Source organism: Armigeres subalbatus, chromosome 1 (genome assembly GCF_024139115.2).
Source record: "Armigeres subalbatus isolate Guangzhou_Male chromosome 1, GZ_Asu_2, whole genome shotgun sequence".
Classification (NCBI taxonomy): Eukaryota; Metazoa; Arthropoda; class Insecta; order Diptera; family Culicidae; genus Armigeres; species Armigeres subalbatus.
The window spans coordinates 221190231-221206439 of NC_085139.1; the positions used below are offsets into that span (position 1 = coordinate 221190231).

The following is a 16209-nucleotide window of genomic DNA, read 5'->3' on the forward strand; positions in this document are numbered from 1 at the left end:
ACATGCTCGTAAGGTGGTGGTAGAGGAGTTGAGCTATGGATTTTTCAGCAAAATGTTCAAGCTGTTACGTCTGTTTGTCTGTGGCGTTGAGGTTCGATTGATTCTTTTCACATTTCAATCAAAGTTAATTTCCTATTTCCGGGGATTAAACCACCCGACGGACGTTAATTTACAATGTTATGAAACTCATATGTGAATACACAGCAAAAATTATTGTAAATTGCATTGACGTAATTTACACGATGTAACGAAAAAGCAATGTAAACACTAATAAAAGATGTAATACAGCATAATTTTATGTGTATTATTACATCCCCTCAAAATTACACAAAACTAAAACTTATCGATTAGCTTCACGTTGCATTTGTGTAATATTAAAATATTTTTCAATGGAATATCACATAAAAACAGATGCAACCAAATGATTCTCAACTGTTTGTGTATTATTACACAAATTGGATGTGAAATCACAAACAAAGATATTGCAATTTTAAATCTATAGCAACACTGTCTCAGTTCTCAGATTTCGTTTCACCTCGGTCGTTCGGTTCAGTCAGTACAGTTACGGAACTTTTGTCGGTCGATTTTCACTTTGTTTTTCGCGTTTCCACGATATTAAAGCGGATTTTATTAGGAAAAAGTGACGAATTTCAAAAGGAACAAGGTGGTGCCGCTAGCAAAGGTAAGTTTATTTCAATATGTAAAACTAATAAAAAATGAATATTTACATCGCAGCCGAAATTTTCTAACCTGTTTGTTTTTTGTATTTGCAGGTTTTCATATCGACATGATGTCAAAGGCAGAATTCTAGTAAGAACCAGCGGAAGACTTCGACGGTTGACCACAGGAACCACAATCAAGTCGGATCCGTGCGTTTCACTTCCTCGACCGGTTGTCGGACTGCCCCAAGCTCGATGATGTGCATCCGGTCTGACGAATGTTCAGTACGTAACCTGCAGCATAACGTGAGTACATTGAGGTAAATTTCGGTATGGGATTCCAAATTAAACAAAGATCCGGAAGGAATCTGAAAATATTTCAAAAGAGAGTGCTGCAGGGATACAAAAATCAATTCTCCGGGGGTTCTGGGACCTTATTCCTCCGATGATTCCAAATAAAATCATTCGGCGATTCTAAGTAAAATCTTTTTAATAATTTAATAATCCACATAAAATCTGTCCGATTTCTAATGCAATCATTCTTGGATTTCAAATTAACAGAAAGTCTCAATGAAATCGTTTAGGATTTTTCAATGGAATTCTTCATGGATTAATGGATTCGTTTAGAGATTCCTAATAGAATCATTTGGTGAGTCATCATTGAAATAGTTGGAATCCAAATAGAATCCTTTGAGGATTTCCAATAGAATCCTTTGGAGTTGCAAAGCGGCATCCTTCAGGGATTCCCAATGGATTTATTTGGAGGTTTTCGAAGGAATCCGTTGGGAATTCCCAATGAAATTGTTTGGTGATTATCATTGAGATCGTTTGGGGATTCATTGCGGAATCCTTCTGGAATTCCCGTGAAATTCGTTGGAAGTTAACAATGGAATCCTTTGAGGATTCCCGAGGAAACGGTATGGTGTATTTCCATTGAAATCGTAAAGGAATTCATAATGGACTGCTTCAGTGATTCCCAATGGAATTCTTAGAACGTTCCCATTGAAATCGTTGAAGGTTTTATGTGGTTTTATTACGAAATGCTTCAGGGATTCCCAATGAAATCCTCTGGGGCTCCCAATGGAATCCTTCAGGAATTATCAGTAAAATCATTTGAGGATTCATTATGGAATCCGTCGCGAAATCGAAGTGGAATGGTTTGGAAATTCCCGATGAAATGGTTTGAGGATTTCCAATGGAATTGTTTGGCGATTCGTAGCGCAAACCTTCAAGGATTCCCAATGGAATTCTTTGGAGGTTCCCGATGGAATCTATTGGGAATTCTCAATGAAATCGTTCCGTGATTCCCATTGAAATTGTTCGAGGATTCATAACGGAATCTTTATGGGTGTGGAATCTTTATAAAACTGTTGAATATTTACGGTATCTTTTGACACTTGCTTCTGTTCGGCATGGTGTTCGATAATATTGTATCTGGGTTCTCGTCTGCTTCGATTACCTGTACACTGAAAATTCCATTCCCATTGGAATACTTTAGGAACTCCCAGTAAAATCGTTCCGGGATTCATAAGATTGTTTGGTTATTCGTATTGAAATCGCTTAGGAAGTCATGATGTCCAATGAAATCCTTTGGGGATTCACAATGAAATCATTTATCATAAATTTATGATTTATTTATAATTTATGATTTATGGATACATAACAAAATTCTTTAGGGATTTCCAATGGAATTCTTTGGGGTTCCCAATAGCATCCTTCAGGAATGCCTAATAGAATCGTTTGAGAATTCATTACGAAATCCTTCAGGTGATCCCAATGAAACCCTTTGGTTGTTACTAGGGGAACTGTTCCATTTTCAATCTCACTGAACATATATTCATCTCATCGCACCATAGCATGACTATGTATCTTGTGTATCCGAAAGGAATCTTTACCGGATTCCGGAAGGAAACCCTACCCCTACCCCTACCGAAGGGAATCCCTACCAGATTCCGAAGGGAATCCCTGCCGATTCCCTTACCGGTCTCCAATACCTCTGGAAGATCGTGGTATAGTTAGTTGTCCTGAATAATTAAAAATTTTGTGTGCATGAAGCATCACCCTCCAAATTGTCCAGGAGTTGTGTTCAATTGGTCTACCAGGACAACTCCGCCCGATATAAAGCCAATAGTACTCCAGTGTATCCATGTAAGTCCCTATAGGCCTTGCGAATGCTTCACTATTCAAATAAGTTCAATAAAGATTTTAGGGTCTCCAAATTTATCCGGAAGTTGAGTTCAAATGGTCTATCCGGTCAACTACGTCTGATATAAAACCGATAGCTCTCCAGCGTGTCTATAAAAGTTCCTAGAGCCCTTGTGAATACTTCACTATTCAAATAAGTACAACGCAAATGTTCTATGATATCCAAGTTGTCCGGGAGTTGAGTTCAAATGGTCTACCAGGACAATTACACTTGGTATCAAACTGAGGCCTATCTAGCGTGTCCATATAAGTTCTTAGAGTCTTTGCAAATGCTTTACTATTCAAATAGGTTGAACGTAGATGTTCTGGCGTCTCCAAATTACCCGGGAGTTTAGTTCATTTGATCTACTAGGTCAACTACGCATGGCATCAAACCGATAGCAACCCAGCGTATCCTGCACCATTTCAATAAGATAAGTCCAACGCAGACATTCTAGGTTCTCCAGGGAGTTCAATTAAAGTAACTCATTTTGCACTCACCGCATCAGAACAACGGAGGCACTGTATACGTAAATTTCTATTCGTGTGTGTTTGACAGAACATGTCTACGGTGGCGCGATCTGCTCATTTCATAGCGGCAGTTTTTGCTTTTTGATTGGTGCATTGGTCTACTAGGTCAACAACGCCTGGTATCAAACCGATAGCAACCTAGAGTGTCTATAAACTTCCTTAGAGTTCTTTTAAATGCTTTATTATTCAAATAAGTTCAACGCAGATTTTCTAAAATTTTCGGGAGTTGAGTTCAAATGGTTTACCAGGCCAATTATGCCTGGTATCAAACCGATAGCAACCCAGCGTGTCTATAGAGTTCTTGTGAACTCTTTATTGTTCATATAACTCCAATGCAGATTTTCTTGGTTTTAGTTTATATCGATTGGACTACCAGGTCAACTACGCATAGTTTCAAATCAACCATTTCTTTGACAAACTGCATATGTGACATTTTTGGCATAAATGGGAATTTTACATACTCGGAACACTCGTCAAAAATTACGTATTTTAATCAAAAAAGAAAAAAAATAATTGAAGTTTTTTTGAGAAACTACATATGTAGAGTAGAGTGGGACAAGAGTACTTCCACAGCTAAACAGACGTAACACTAGAGAAATTACTCCTCAGGAATTTCGTAAGCCAAATATATAAAACTATTTTTGGATTGAATTTCTGAAGATATTTCCGAAGTTCTGAAATGTTCTATATACTCTCATCATATTTGAGATTACTACACTAATGTTTACAAATAAGTTAATGCAGTTTTTCAATTTTTCCCGGTGCACATTCAAATTCCTGCATAATTCCCGATATATTCCCGGTGATTTTCTATTCCCGACTTTTTCCCGGTTTTCCCGTTTCGCTGGTCACCCTGGATATACCCAAACCAGATGTTCTAGGCTCTCCAAACTGTTCTGAAGTTTGGATCCATTGGTCTACCAGGTCTACTGCGCTCGATAGCTATCCGAAATCGATCAGTCATGTCCATACAAGTTCATATGGCCCACGCGTATGATTTGCAGCTCAGATATACCCAAACCAGATGTTCTAGGGTCTCCAAACTGTTCTGGAGTTTGTATCAATTGGTCTACCAGCTCAACTTCGCTCGATAGCTTTCTGAAATCGACCAGTCATGTCCATACAAGTCCGTAGTGCCCACACGTATGATTTGCAACACAGATTCACCCAAACCAGATGTTCTAGGCTTTCCAATGTGTTCTGGAGTTTGTATCAAATGGTCTACCATGTCAACTGCGCTCGATAGCTATCCGAAATCGACCAATCATGTCCATAGAAGTCCGTAGAGCCCACGCGTATGATTTTCAGCTCAGGTATGCCCAAACCAGATGTTCTAGGCTCCCCAAACTGTTCTGGAGATTGGATGAATTGGTCTACCAAGTCAACTGCACTCGATAGCTATCCGAGATCGACCAGTCATGTCCATACAAGTTCATATGGCCCACGCGTATGATCTGCAGTTCAGATTTACCCAAACCAGATGTTCTAGGGTCACCAAACTATTCAGGAGTTTGTATCAATTGGTCTACCAGCTCAACTTCGCTCGATAGCTATCTGAAATCGACCAGTCATGTCCATACAAGTCCGTAGTGTCCACGCGTATGATTTGCACAACAGATATACCCAAACCAGATGTTCTAGGCTTTCCAATGTGTTCTGGAGTTTGTATCAAATGGTCTACCATGTCAACTGCGCTCAATAGCTATCGGAAATTGACCAGTCATGTCCATACAAGTCCGTAGAGCCCATGCGTATGATTTGCAGCTCAGCTATACCCAAACCATATGTTCTAGGCTCTACAATCTATTCTGGAGTTTGGATTATTTGGTCTACCCGGTCAACTGCGGTCGATAACTATCTGAAATCGACCAGTCATGTCCATACAAGTCAGTAGAACCCACGCGTATGATTTGCAACTCAGATATACCCAAACCAGATTTGCTAGACTTTCCAATGTGTTTTGGAGTTTGGATTAGATGGTTTACCATGTCGACTGCGCTCGATAGCTATCTGAAATCGACCAGTCAAGCCCATATGAGTATTTAGAGTCCACGAGTATGATTTGCAGCTCAGATATACCCAAAACAGATGTTCTAGGCTCTAAAATCTTTTCTGGAGTTTGGATTATTTGGTCTACCAGGTCAACTGCGCTCGATAACTATCCTAAATCGATCAGTCATGTCCATAAGAGTTAGTAGAGTCTATGCGTATGCTATGCGACTCAGTTATATCCTAACCAGATGTTCTATGTTTTCCAAACTGTTCTGGAGTTTGGATCAATTGGATCAACTGCACTTGATAGCTATCTGAGAACAACCAGTTATGACCACACAACTCCGCAGAGCCCATGCGTTTGATATTCCACTCAGTTCTTCTCAAACCAGATATTCTCGGTTCTGAGTTACTGAGTTACTCTAGGAATTCCTCCGGAAGTTCTTTTAGGAATTCTTCTGGAAGTTCCTTTAGGAATTCCTCCGGAAGTTCCTCCATAAATTCCTCCAGAAGTTCCTTCAGGAATTCCTCCAGAAGTACCTCCGGAAGTTCCTCCAGGAATTTCTCCGGAAGTTTCAGGAAATCCTCCGGAAGTTCCTCCAGGAATTCCTCTGAAAGTTTCTCTGGTAATTCCTCCGGCAGTTACTCCATAAGTTCCTCCGGAATTGCCCCCAAAAATATATCCGGAAAGTCCTCTAGGAATTTCTTCGGAACTTCCTCCAGAAATTCCTCTAGGAATTCCTCCGGAAGTACCCTCAGCAATTCCTCCGGCAGTTCCCCCAGAAATTCCTTCCTTCCGGAAGTTCCTTTCGGAATTTCTCCGGATGTTCCTCCAGGAATTCCTCTGAAAGTTTCTCTAGTAATTCCTCCGGCAGTTACTCCAGAAGTTCCTCCGGAATTTCCCCCAAAAATATCTCCGGAAAGTCCTCTAGGAATTTCTTCGGAACTTCCTCCAGAAATTCCTCCGAAAGTTCCTCCAAGAATTTCTCCGGAAGTACCCTCAGCAGTTCCTTCGGAAGTTCATTCAGCAATTCCTCCGGCAGTTCCCCCAGAAATTCCTCAGGAAATTCTTCCGGAATTTCTCCGGAAGTTCCTCCAGGAATTCCTCCTGAAGTTCCTTCAGGAATTCCTCCTGAAGTTCCTTCAGGAATTCCTCCGGAAGTTCCTCCAGGAATTCCTCCGGAAGTTTCTCCAGGATTTTGTCCGTTAATTCCTCCGGAAGTACCTCCAGGAGGTCCTACGGAAGTTCGTCCAGGAAGTCGTCCGGATATTCCTCCAGGAATTTCTCCAGAAGTTCCTCCAGGAATTCCTCTGGATGTTCCTCCGGAAGTTCCTCCAGGAATTCCTCCGGAAGTTTCTCCAGGATTTCATCCGTTAATTCTTCCAGGAATTCCTCCGGAAGTTCCTCCAGGAAGTCATCCGAAAATTTCTCCAGGAATTCGTACGGAAGTTCCTCAGGATGGTCTTCCAGGAATTCATCCAAAAGTTCCTCCAAGAATTTCTCCGGAAGTTCCTCCAGGAAGTCCTCTGGACGTCCTCAAGTTTCTTCCGAAATTCACCCGGATTTTTTTTTCTGGAATTCTTCAAAAAGTTCCTACAGAATTGACCCTGAAAATCCTTATGAATTCCTCCGTTATGATCTGGTTAATCTGGTAGACAAATTTATTCAATCTTTAAAACAGTTTGGAGAACCTAGAGCATATGGTTTGGGTATATCTGATCTGCAAATCATACGCATGGGCATTATGGACTTTTATGGACATGACTGGTCGATTTCGAATAGCTATCAAGCGTAGTTGACATGGTAGATCAATTGATCCAAACTTCAGAACATATTGGAGATCCTAGAGTTGCAAATCATACTCGTGGGCTCTAAAGACTTGTATGGGCTCGACTGGTCGATTTCAGATAGCTATAGAGCTTAGTTGACAAGGTAGACCATTTGATACAAACTCCAGAACAGTTTGGAGAGCCTAGAACATCTGGTTTGGGTATATCTGAGTTGAAAATCATACGCGTGGGCCCTTGGACCCTTGTATGGACGTGACTGGTCGATTTCAGATAGCTATCGAGCGCAGTTGACTTAATAGATCAATTTATCCAAACTCCAGAACAGTTTGGAAATCCGAGAACATCTGGTTTAGGCAAAACTGAGTAAAATATCGTACATCATGCGTGTGTGCTCTAGGGCTTGTATGGACATGACTGGTCGATTTCGGAGAGCTATGGAGCGCAGTTGACTAGGTAGACCAATTTATTCAATCTCCAGAACAGTGATCGATAGTTGACATGGTAGACCATTTGATCTAAATTCCAGAACAGTTTGGAGAGCCTAGAACATCTGGTTCGCGTATATCTGAGCTGCAAATCATACGCGTGGGCTTTGCGGACTTGCATGGACATGACTGGTCGATTTCGGATAGCTATCGAGCGCAGTTGACTTAATAGACCAATTTATCCAAACTCCAGAACAGTTTGGAGATCCGAGAACATCTGGTTTAGGCAAAACTGAGTAAAATATCGTACATATGGCCTTTTCGAACAGGCATGGACATGACGGGTTTCCATTGGCACGGGTTTTAGAAGTTTTTTTCGGCAAAATTTGCATATCATCTTTCATCAGTTATAGAGGTCGTTTTAGAATCCCTAGGGATGTCCAGAAGAAACATATTGTTCACACATAGTATAGTAAATAGTAGAATAGTGTTATAGAACATTTTTGGAACCTGTAAGTGTTGTTCACACTGAAATATGTCATGTAAAATAAATTTTACTAAATTTTGGAAAAACCATCCTTACTCACGCCTCTCTAGGGAAAAAATGAGCATCCCTAGAAACATAACTCACCAATATGGAAACTAGATGAGATGGGTAAAACATCCGTAAAAGAATTGTGAAAATCGGTCGAAAGACGGTTGAGAACCAGCTGTTGGAAAATTAAGTTCCCATGATTATCTGATCACGGTAGTCCGCGTTACTAATTTTATCACGGTATTCGTAGTGTTAAACTTACATTTGGGTAAATAAATTTTCCGTTGGGTACTTTCTTAACATGGGAGTAAAGGCAAACTACTTCGACCCTACTTAATCAATTTTGGCTTCCCGTACGGATGTTCGAGGTTGGGTGAATTAAACTCACTATTGGGTAGTTTACTTCTTCCGTGTAACATGCTCGCAAGTTGGTGGTAGAGGAGTTGGGCGATGGATTTTTCAAAAAAAATATCAAACTGTTACGTCTGTTTATCTGTGGTACTATTGACAACAACATGAAGAATTGCTTTCGGTTATGTAACAAGTGTAGCTGACTTGGTAGAAAAATTAATATGAACTCCAGAACAATTCAGAGGACACAGAATAATAGATGTAGGCTTACTCGAACAGTTTGGGGCAGCAGGGACTATGTCCAAGGGCTTAACGATTCCACCCCATTCATTCCGATTCCCCAGAACCATTCATCGTTCACACCGCGAAAATCTGAAGACTGCGGTGGGCCGGGCACGTAGCCAGAATGTCGAACAGTAATCCGGTGAAAATGGTTTTTGACAACGATCCGACGGCCACAAGAAGGCGAGGTGCGCAGCGGGCAAGGTGGATTGATCAGGTGGAAGATGACTTGCGGACCTTCCGTAGACTGCGTGGTTGGCGATATGTAGCCATGGGTCGAGCCGAATGGAGAAAACACTTATATACCGCACAGGCCACTACGGACTTAAATAAATAAAATAAATGAATAAATTAAATAAATAATTATTCGAACAGTTCATCATTCACCAGGGCAGGGCTCTGAGGACTTTTGTGTATATGCTTGGTGGTTGCTATTAGCTTGTTCTTCTTCTTCATTGTCATTACATACCCCTCTGGGACATTGCCGCCTCGCAGCTTAGTATTCATTAAGCACTTCCCCTGTTGTTAACGGCGAGGTTTCTAAGCTAAGTTACCATTTCTGCATTTGTATATCATAAGCCATAAGGCTAACACGATGATACTTTTATGCCTAGGGAAGTCGAGACAATTTCAAATCCAAAAATTGTCTAGACCGGCACCGGGAATTGGGCTCAGCATGGTCTTGCTTTGCAGCCGCGCATCTTACCGGTTTGTTATCAGTGCCGGTGGATCTGGTAGTCCAACTAATGTGATATTCATAATTAATTGGAGACCCAAACATATCTGCTAAAGACTTATTTAAATAGTAAATCATTCGTTATGTTCGAGGGGCTGTCAACTTACGTATTTACGATTCATCTGCCTGAATTGACAAGGCGTATTGAGGAATTATTTTGAATTTCCGTATTTTTCGCCGTATTGATGTATTTTTGTGTATTTTTGTATTGTGGTGAATTAAGTTCATCGTTAATTGTATTTTCCGTGAATTTTTCACCGCGAATTGTATTTTTCGCGTATTGTTGAAGGTTTTTTTTTTATTTCGCGTTCACATCTGTCAAAATCATCAAATTGTTTTCTTCATGTTCGACGTTAAGATCATTTCTATACATTTTTATCGCCAATCAAATGAAAACATTTATTTACGATAATGGAATATTATTGGTATTTACAGTATGAAGACTTTGTTTGCTATGTTGACATCGAGATTAATATTTAAAAAATGAGTGAAAGCAGCAACAATATTATGGCCACGTTCTTATCATTCGGCAACCCATTGGAAAAGATTTCGATTTGAACCGACAGTGCCTTGTCAATCTGCTTCCAATTACATTTGCCATCGTCTTCGAAGGTTGAATACGTTGAGCAGCCAACTTAAGAGATGTTTCGGTCATCTTGTGCTGTAAATGAGTGGTTGTTTACCAACATAAATAAACTTACAATATTAATAATCAACGTACCTTCAAGAACATATTCTCTGGAATTTTTTTGGTAACTCACGCAATAGGTTCCAGTGTCCTGTGACAACCAGGAAACCGTGTGGATTTGCCATACAAGATATGGAAGTTTTCGGCTAATTTTACAAACTCCTATAATGTTTACAAGCAAAGACTTTGTACATATTCATCCGAAATTATCTTTTATACATAGTGGGGAGCGAATCCCACAGCTGTCACATTTTCTAAATATATATAGATTGGTTCCCAACAAATCTTCCTCCATGCATTTCCAAAAGGAATTATCAATGTCCAGCTCGGTTACCGTCGGCGGGGGTGACAATGGGTTAAATGGGGGTGAGAATGGGTCACTGTTTTAACTACTTAGAATGCTTGTAGAATGGATTTAATGTATTTGAGGGCAAGAAGACTTAAATATAAGAGACCTTTTGGAACGATTTTGCCCTACGACCTCCAGATTAATATTTAGGAAGCTCGTAAAAATGAGTGAAAGGATCAAAAATGTTATGGATTACGTTCGTATCATTCGACTCATTTCAAATTGATTCGATTTGAAATCTAGACATCCCGAAATCAAAATTATTGATGATTTTACAGCATATTACAGTGCTTATTTTTCCATTGAGATCAATGCACGAAGACTTTCAGAGAAAAACTGGCACTGAATGATAGGAAAGATGTTTAAAAATCTATTTCTGGCCAAAAAAATCATTTTGGCTATATATTGCGGTAATATTTTATTATATAAAATTCAGGTATATATGAGCTCTGCCGGCCAGTATAGGTTCCAATGTCCTGGGACAATCCGGAAATCATGTGGATTGCGATGATTTTTCAAATTCCGTAACTATTCACGAACAAAACATTCCTGCTCTACCTTGAAACTCGCTTTGAACTTAACTTAACTTAATTACGTTAATGCGAGCAAATCCCACAGAGAGATTGGCTACCCAAGGATTACCTCCACAATATTCTAAGAGATTTTTCCATCTCGATTGTGTCCATCCCCCTGGGGGCAGATATCGCTGATCGAGTCGGTAATAGTGGAATGGAGATTACACGCCTACGCAAGTTGTTCCCCGGATTTTCCTTTTCAAAACAATATGTAATTCCATTCCCATATCTGTCAAAATAAACAAATTGGTATTGACTGGTATTGACGTATTTTTGGTGAATCGGCGTATTAATCAGGTAATAAAATTGTACTTTATGTCGTATTGACGGATTGTCGGCGTATTGATGAATTATTTCGAATTGAAGTACCAAAAAGAATTTTTGTATTTTTTAGGTATTTTTTCATGTATTTTTAGATGCATGTATTTACAATTCAACTGATTTATAGAGTTGATTGCCCCTCGGTTATGTTTCTAAAGATTTACATGGACATGCTTGGTTGCTAACGGTTTCATACCAGCTATAGTTGACCTGTGCCTAGTTGACATGGTAAACTCAACTGCCAAATAATTAAAGAACCTAGAACATCTGTGCTGAACTTGTTTGAATGGTGAAGCATACGTAAGGGCAAGGGCAAGGATACGCTGGGTTGCTATTGGTTTGATGCCAGGCGTAGTTGGCCGAGTAGACCATTTGGAGTCAACTCCCGGACAATTTGGAGAACCTAGAACATCTGCATTGAATTTATTTGAATGATGACATATGCAAGGGCTCTCATTAGGTTTTCTTTCGGAGTGTCATAAATCTTCCACTCTGATTCCCATAAGAACTCTCTTCATAATCCCATATGGATTCCCTTCTAAAACTCATAATGCTTCGTTTTTCATTCCCTTTGGAAAGATTGTTTTGGAATTCCAGAGGGATTTCTCTCGGAATCCCAGAAAGATTTCATTTGGAATCCTATTAGGACTCCATTTTAAACTCCAAAAGAATTCCATTCCCACCAGAAGGATTCCATTCAACAACAGAGATGGTTCTTTTCAGAATCTCAGGTGAAATCTGTTCAGTATCCAAGGTTTCTTTTTAAAATCCCAGGAGGTTTCTGTTCAGCATCCCAGGAATCTTCTCAGCATCTTAAAAGGATTTTTTGCAGAATCCCAGAAGGCTTCTTTTCAGAATTTCAGAAGGATATCCTTTGTAATTCCAGAAGAATGCCTTTCAAAAGTCCAGAGGGATCTTTTCGAACTTCCTGAAGATACCTTTCGGAATCCCTAAAGATTATGGAATATCAAATTTTCCCCATGTGCACTCTAGAAAAAGTTTCAGTGCTTTCTTCGAGGCAATTCTAGGAAATCATCAGTGATATAAAAAATAGCATAACATGAATCGTTCCAAATAATATCTTTTATCGCTCCACGCCTACTAAACTTCTTTCTCGTTTTCAGCGCTTGACGTCACCCAAGACCGCTGGACGCTCCGCTATGTTGTTTTCCACGATGGCAACTCATCAGAAACTGACCTGCGAGTTTCGGTCCTCTCACCTTTCCCCGCATCGGAAAGTCATATTCACGATTGCTCTTTGATCTGGCTGATATTGCAATTACATGTCAGAGATGCGGATAGACTGATCAGGACAACGCATCAAAAAACATACAAACGAAGTACTCTTGTACATTTACTCCAGGCAGTGACTCAAGCGTGTGCTATACGCCCAATCAAGCACACAGAAATGAATCATCACAAATGCTCTGAGTAACTGCAGCGAAGCATCAGCGAGGGCCAAAGTGGACAACATTTCTCTCATCTTGAAAACGGTCTACTGTCAGCGCCCAAACTACAATCAAATTATACCGGTCCTGTTGGATGACGGTATCGATTATTTGCTAGAAAATTGTCCAATGATACCGGGAACAACTCTGAAACCCATGTTGGCACACCCCACAAAAGGCATACAGAAAGAGTTGGAGTGTTTCGATGGGATAGATTTTACCTGCAAATGGCAGTACGATGGAGAACGCGCTCAGATCCATTTGCTAGAGGATGGCAGAGTTAACATCTACAGACGAAACCAGAAGAACAACACCAGCAGATATCCGGACGTCATTGCCCGCGGTTGGGTTATCTGAAACCGACCTGCGAGTTTCGAGTAAAAAGCCGCTCACCTTTCCCCGCATCGGAAAGTCATATTCACGATGGCTCTTTGATCTGGCTGATATTGCGATTACATGTCAGAGCTGCGGATAGATTGATCAGGACAACGCATCAAAAATCAAACGAAACGAAAATGGTCACCGAATTTCACTGGGTCGCTTCAGCTGTATATAAAAACCCATCTGTGGGCATTATATTATGTTATTAAAATAAATTCATATTATATAATAATAAAAATGAGAAAACAAATGAATATCAAACCAAATTCAATAAAAATTAATTTAAAAACGAAAATGCCACGCTATGCAAATTATTTCACCAAAATATATTTTATTCAACACCATGCAATACGCACGGTTTTACATCACATTCTTTTACATCGTTTCAATTACATCTGTTTATTTATTACATCGAAAGAAATTACGTCGCTCTTGTTTATTACACAGCAAGCTCTCGAGTACATCGTACAATGTAATATTAAACAAGCGATGGATTCAATGGGTTGCAGCGATTTCGATGTAATATTCAACAACATTTTTTGCTGTGTATGTACGTTATGTGGAAGATATTGATTTGGAAAATGTATTGGAGGCAGGATTGGAGGTAACCACTTTCCCTTCGATAGGACTCGAACCCATGACCCTACAGTACGCTAGACTGGTGCTTTAACCAACTAAGCTACGAAGGACCTCCGTCGGCCTTCGCAACCTAGCGGCTACTGAACGAGCTCGAGCTAGACCCTTCAGTAGCCGCTAGGTTGCGAAGGCCGACGGAGGTAACTTAGTTGGTTAAAGCACCAGTCTAGCGTACTGTAGGGTAACAGATATTTTAGTTACTAGATAAAGATTGTCGCTTCGGTTCCCTTTGTTCTGCTGTCCGAAACATGTGTGGTACATACCTGTCAAATCGTATGTATTTTTCCTTCATTGACATTTAGATCCCCTATCCTCGCCAGCAAAAGATGTTCCGGACAGCGACGACAGCGACAATCTTTATCTAGTAACTAAAATATCTTTTTGTAGGGTCATGGGTTCGAGTAAAAGATATTTTAGTTACTAGATAAAGATTGTCGCTGTCGTCGCTGTCCGGAACATCTTTTGCTGGCGAGGATAGGGGAGCTAACTGTCAAAGAAGGAAAATCCATACGATTTGACAGCTTGGTAAAAACATGTCCCGGACAGCAGAACAAAGGGAATCGAAGCGACAATCTTTATCTAGTAACTAAAATATCTTTTGTTCGAGTCCCATCGAAAGGAAAGTGGTTACCTACAATACATTTTCCAAATCAATACAGTCAAATTTCACTCGTTTGGCTATCTTTTGATGGGCTACGATTTAGTTGGGCGCCCGTTAGTTGGGCTGTAGCACAAAAGATATTTTAGTTACTAGATAAAGATTGTCGCTTCGGTTCCCTTTGTTCTGCTGTCCGAAACATGTGTGGTACATACCTGTCAAATCGTATGGATTTTCCTTCTTTGACATTTAGCTCCCCTATCCTCGCCAGCAAAAGATGTTTCGGACAGCGACGACAGCGACAATCTTTATCTAGTAACTAAAATATCTTTTTGTAGCACACTTAAAACGAAGGTGAACGTCAAATTATGACATCAACGGCAGTTTTTTTTTTCTTTTTCGCAGTTGGCAGCTCTAAATTTCTATTGTATTCGCTGATTTGACAGATGAAATCTCAGCCCAACTAACGAAAGTCTTTCACTAGATGGGCTACGAGTTTAGCCCAAAGAGCGAAAGTTAACTGTATCATCCACATAACGTACACTCAGGAAAATCGACACATACTTTATGGCAAAAATCCATGTATTTTGAAATATGCATATCATGGGTCGGCACATACTGAATTGCATACAAATTCACACATGGATACTATGACCCACATGGATAGTATGTGGCAAAACTCATGTAATGCATGTGGACGCATGGAATATATGTGTCGAAAACATTGAATCCATTTCGCTACCCCCATTGCAAAAATCCATGTGTAAACTCATGAATATAATGCGGAGTTTTTTGTGAGTGTACATATTCACATATGAGTTTCATAACATTGTAAATTAACGTCTTTTCACATGTTTCGTAAGACATTTTGTTCGAGCCTCCATGTCTGTTCTCTGTTCCCCAAAAGATATTTTAGTTACAAGATAAACATTGTCGCTGTCGGTGCTGTCCGGAACATCTTTTGCTGGCGAGGTGAGGGGATCTAAATGTCAATGGAGGAAAAATACATACGATTTGACAGTTAGGTACCACACATGTTTCGGACAGCAGAACAAAGGGAACCGAAGCGACAATCTTTATCTGGTAACTAAAATATCTTTTGTCCCCCCGCCCAGCATCGAGCATCTGACACCCGACCATTTGAAAAAATTCTCGAGCAACATATGATTAGGGCCGAAAAACCAACAATGCTGAACCGATAAAAATGAGGTTCAAGTTTTCTATGAGTAATTTAATTCATTTATTGAAGTAGAAGCTCATTTTTCATTGCAAAAACCATGCCAATGCCATACTTAAATGGTTATATTATAACAGCAGATAAAGATTAATTGAAAAACTATTCGAAATCTTCAAAATTTCAGCTAAAACAAAAGTCGCGCCGTTTACTCGCATTACCGGCAACACGTCTGGTTTTTAAGCCGTTTGCTCAAAGCTAGTAACACCATCGGATTTGTTTAGATTTGTTAGCCAGAGTAGTTCTGCTATGCGATATATCAAAAACCTAGTAAGAATATACATTTTGAAATAACTTGAAGCTAGTTTTTCTAAATAAACAATATAAAGTGAACGGCCTAAAAACCAAAGCAAACATTCCGCATGGTAGTTAAGGGCGCCAACAAAGGACTTAAAAACCACTATGGTGGAAATGGTTCATGAGACGTTCACTCAAAATAGCAATAAATGTGTTTCTTAAGAGATATTAAGTACGGAGTTTCACCTACGATAAA

General features: G+C 39.9%; 1 long non-coding RNA gene across 1 annotated transcript; it reads left to right on the top strand.

Annotated features, from left to right (window-relative positions):
* Positions 1 to 404: 404 nt before the first annotated feature.
* Positions 405 to 13763, top strand: LOC134211207 (uncharacterized). The gene is made up of 3 exons (XR_009978982.1): positions 405 to 682; positions 774 to 965; positions 12544 to 13763. It is a non-coding gene; the product is annotated as an uncharacterized LOC134211207 (long non-coding RNA).
* The last annotated feature ends 2446 nt before the right edge of the window (positions 13764 to 16209 follow it).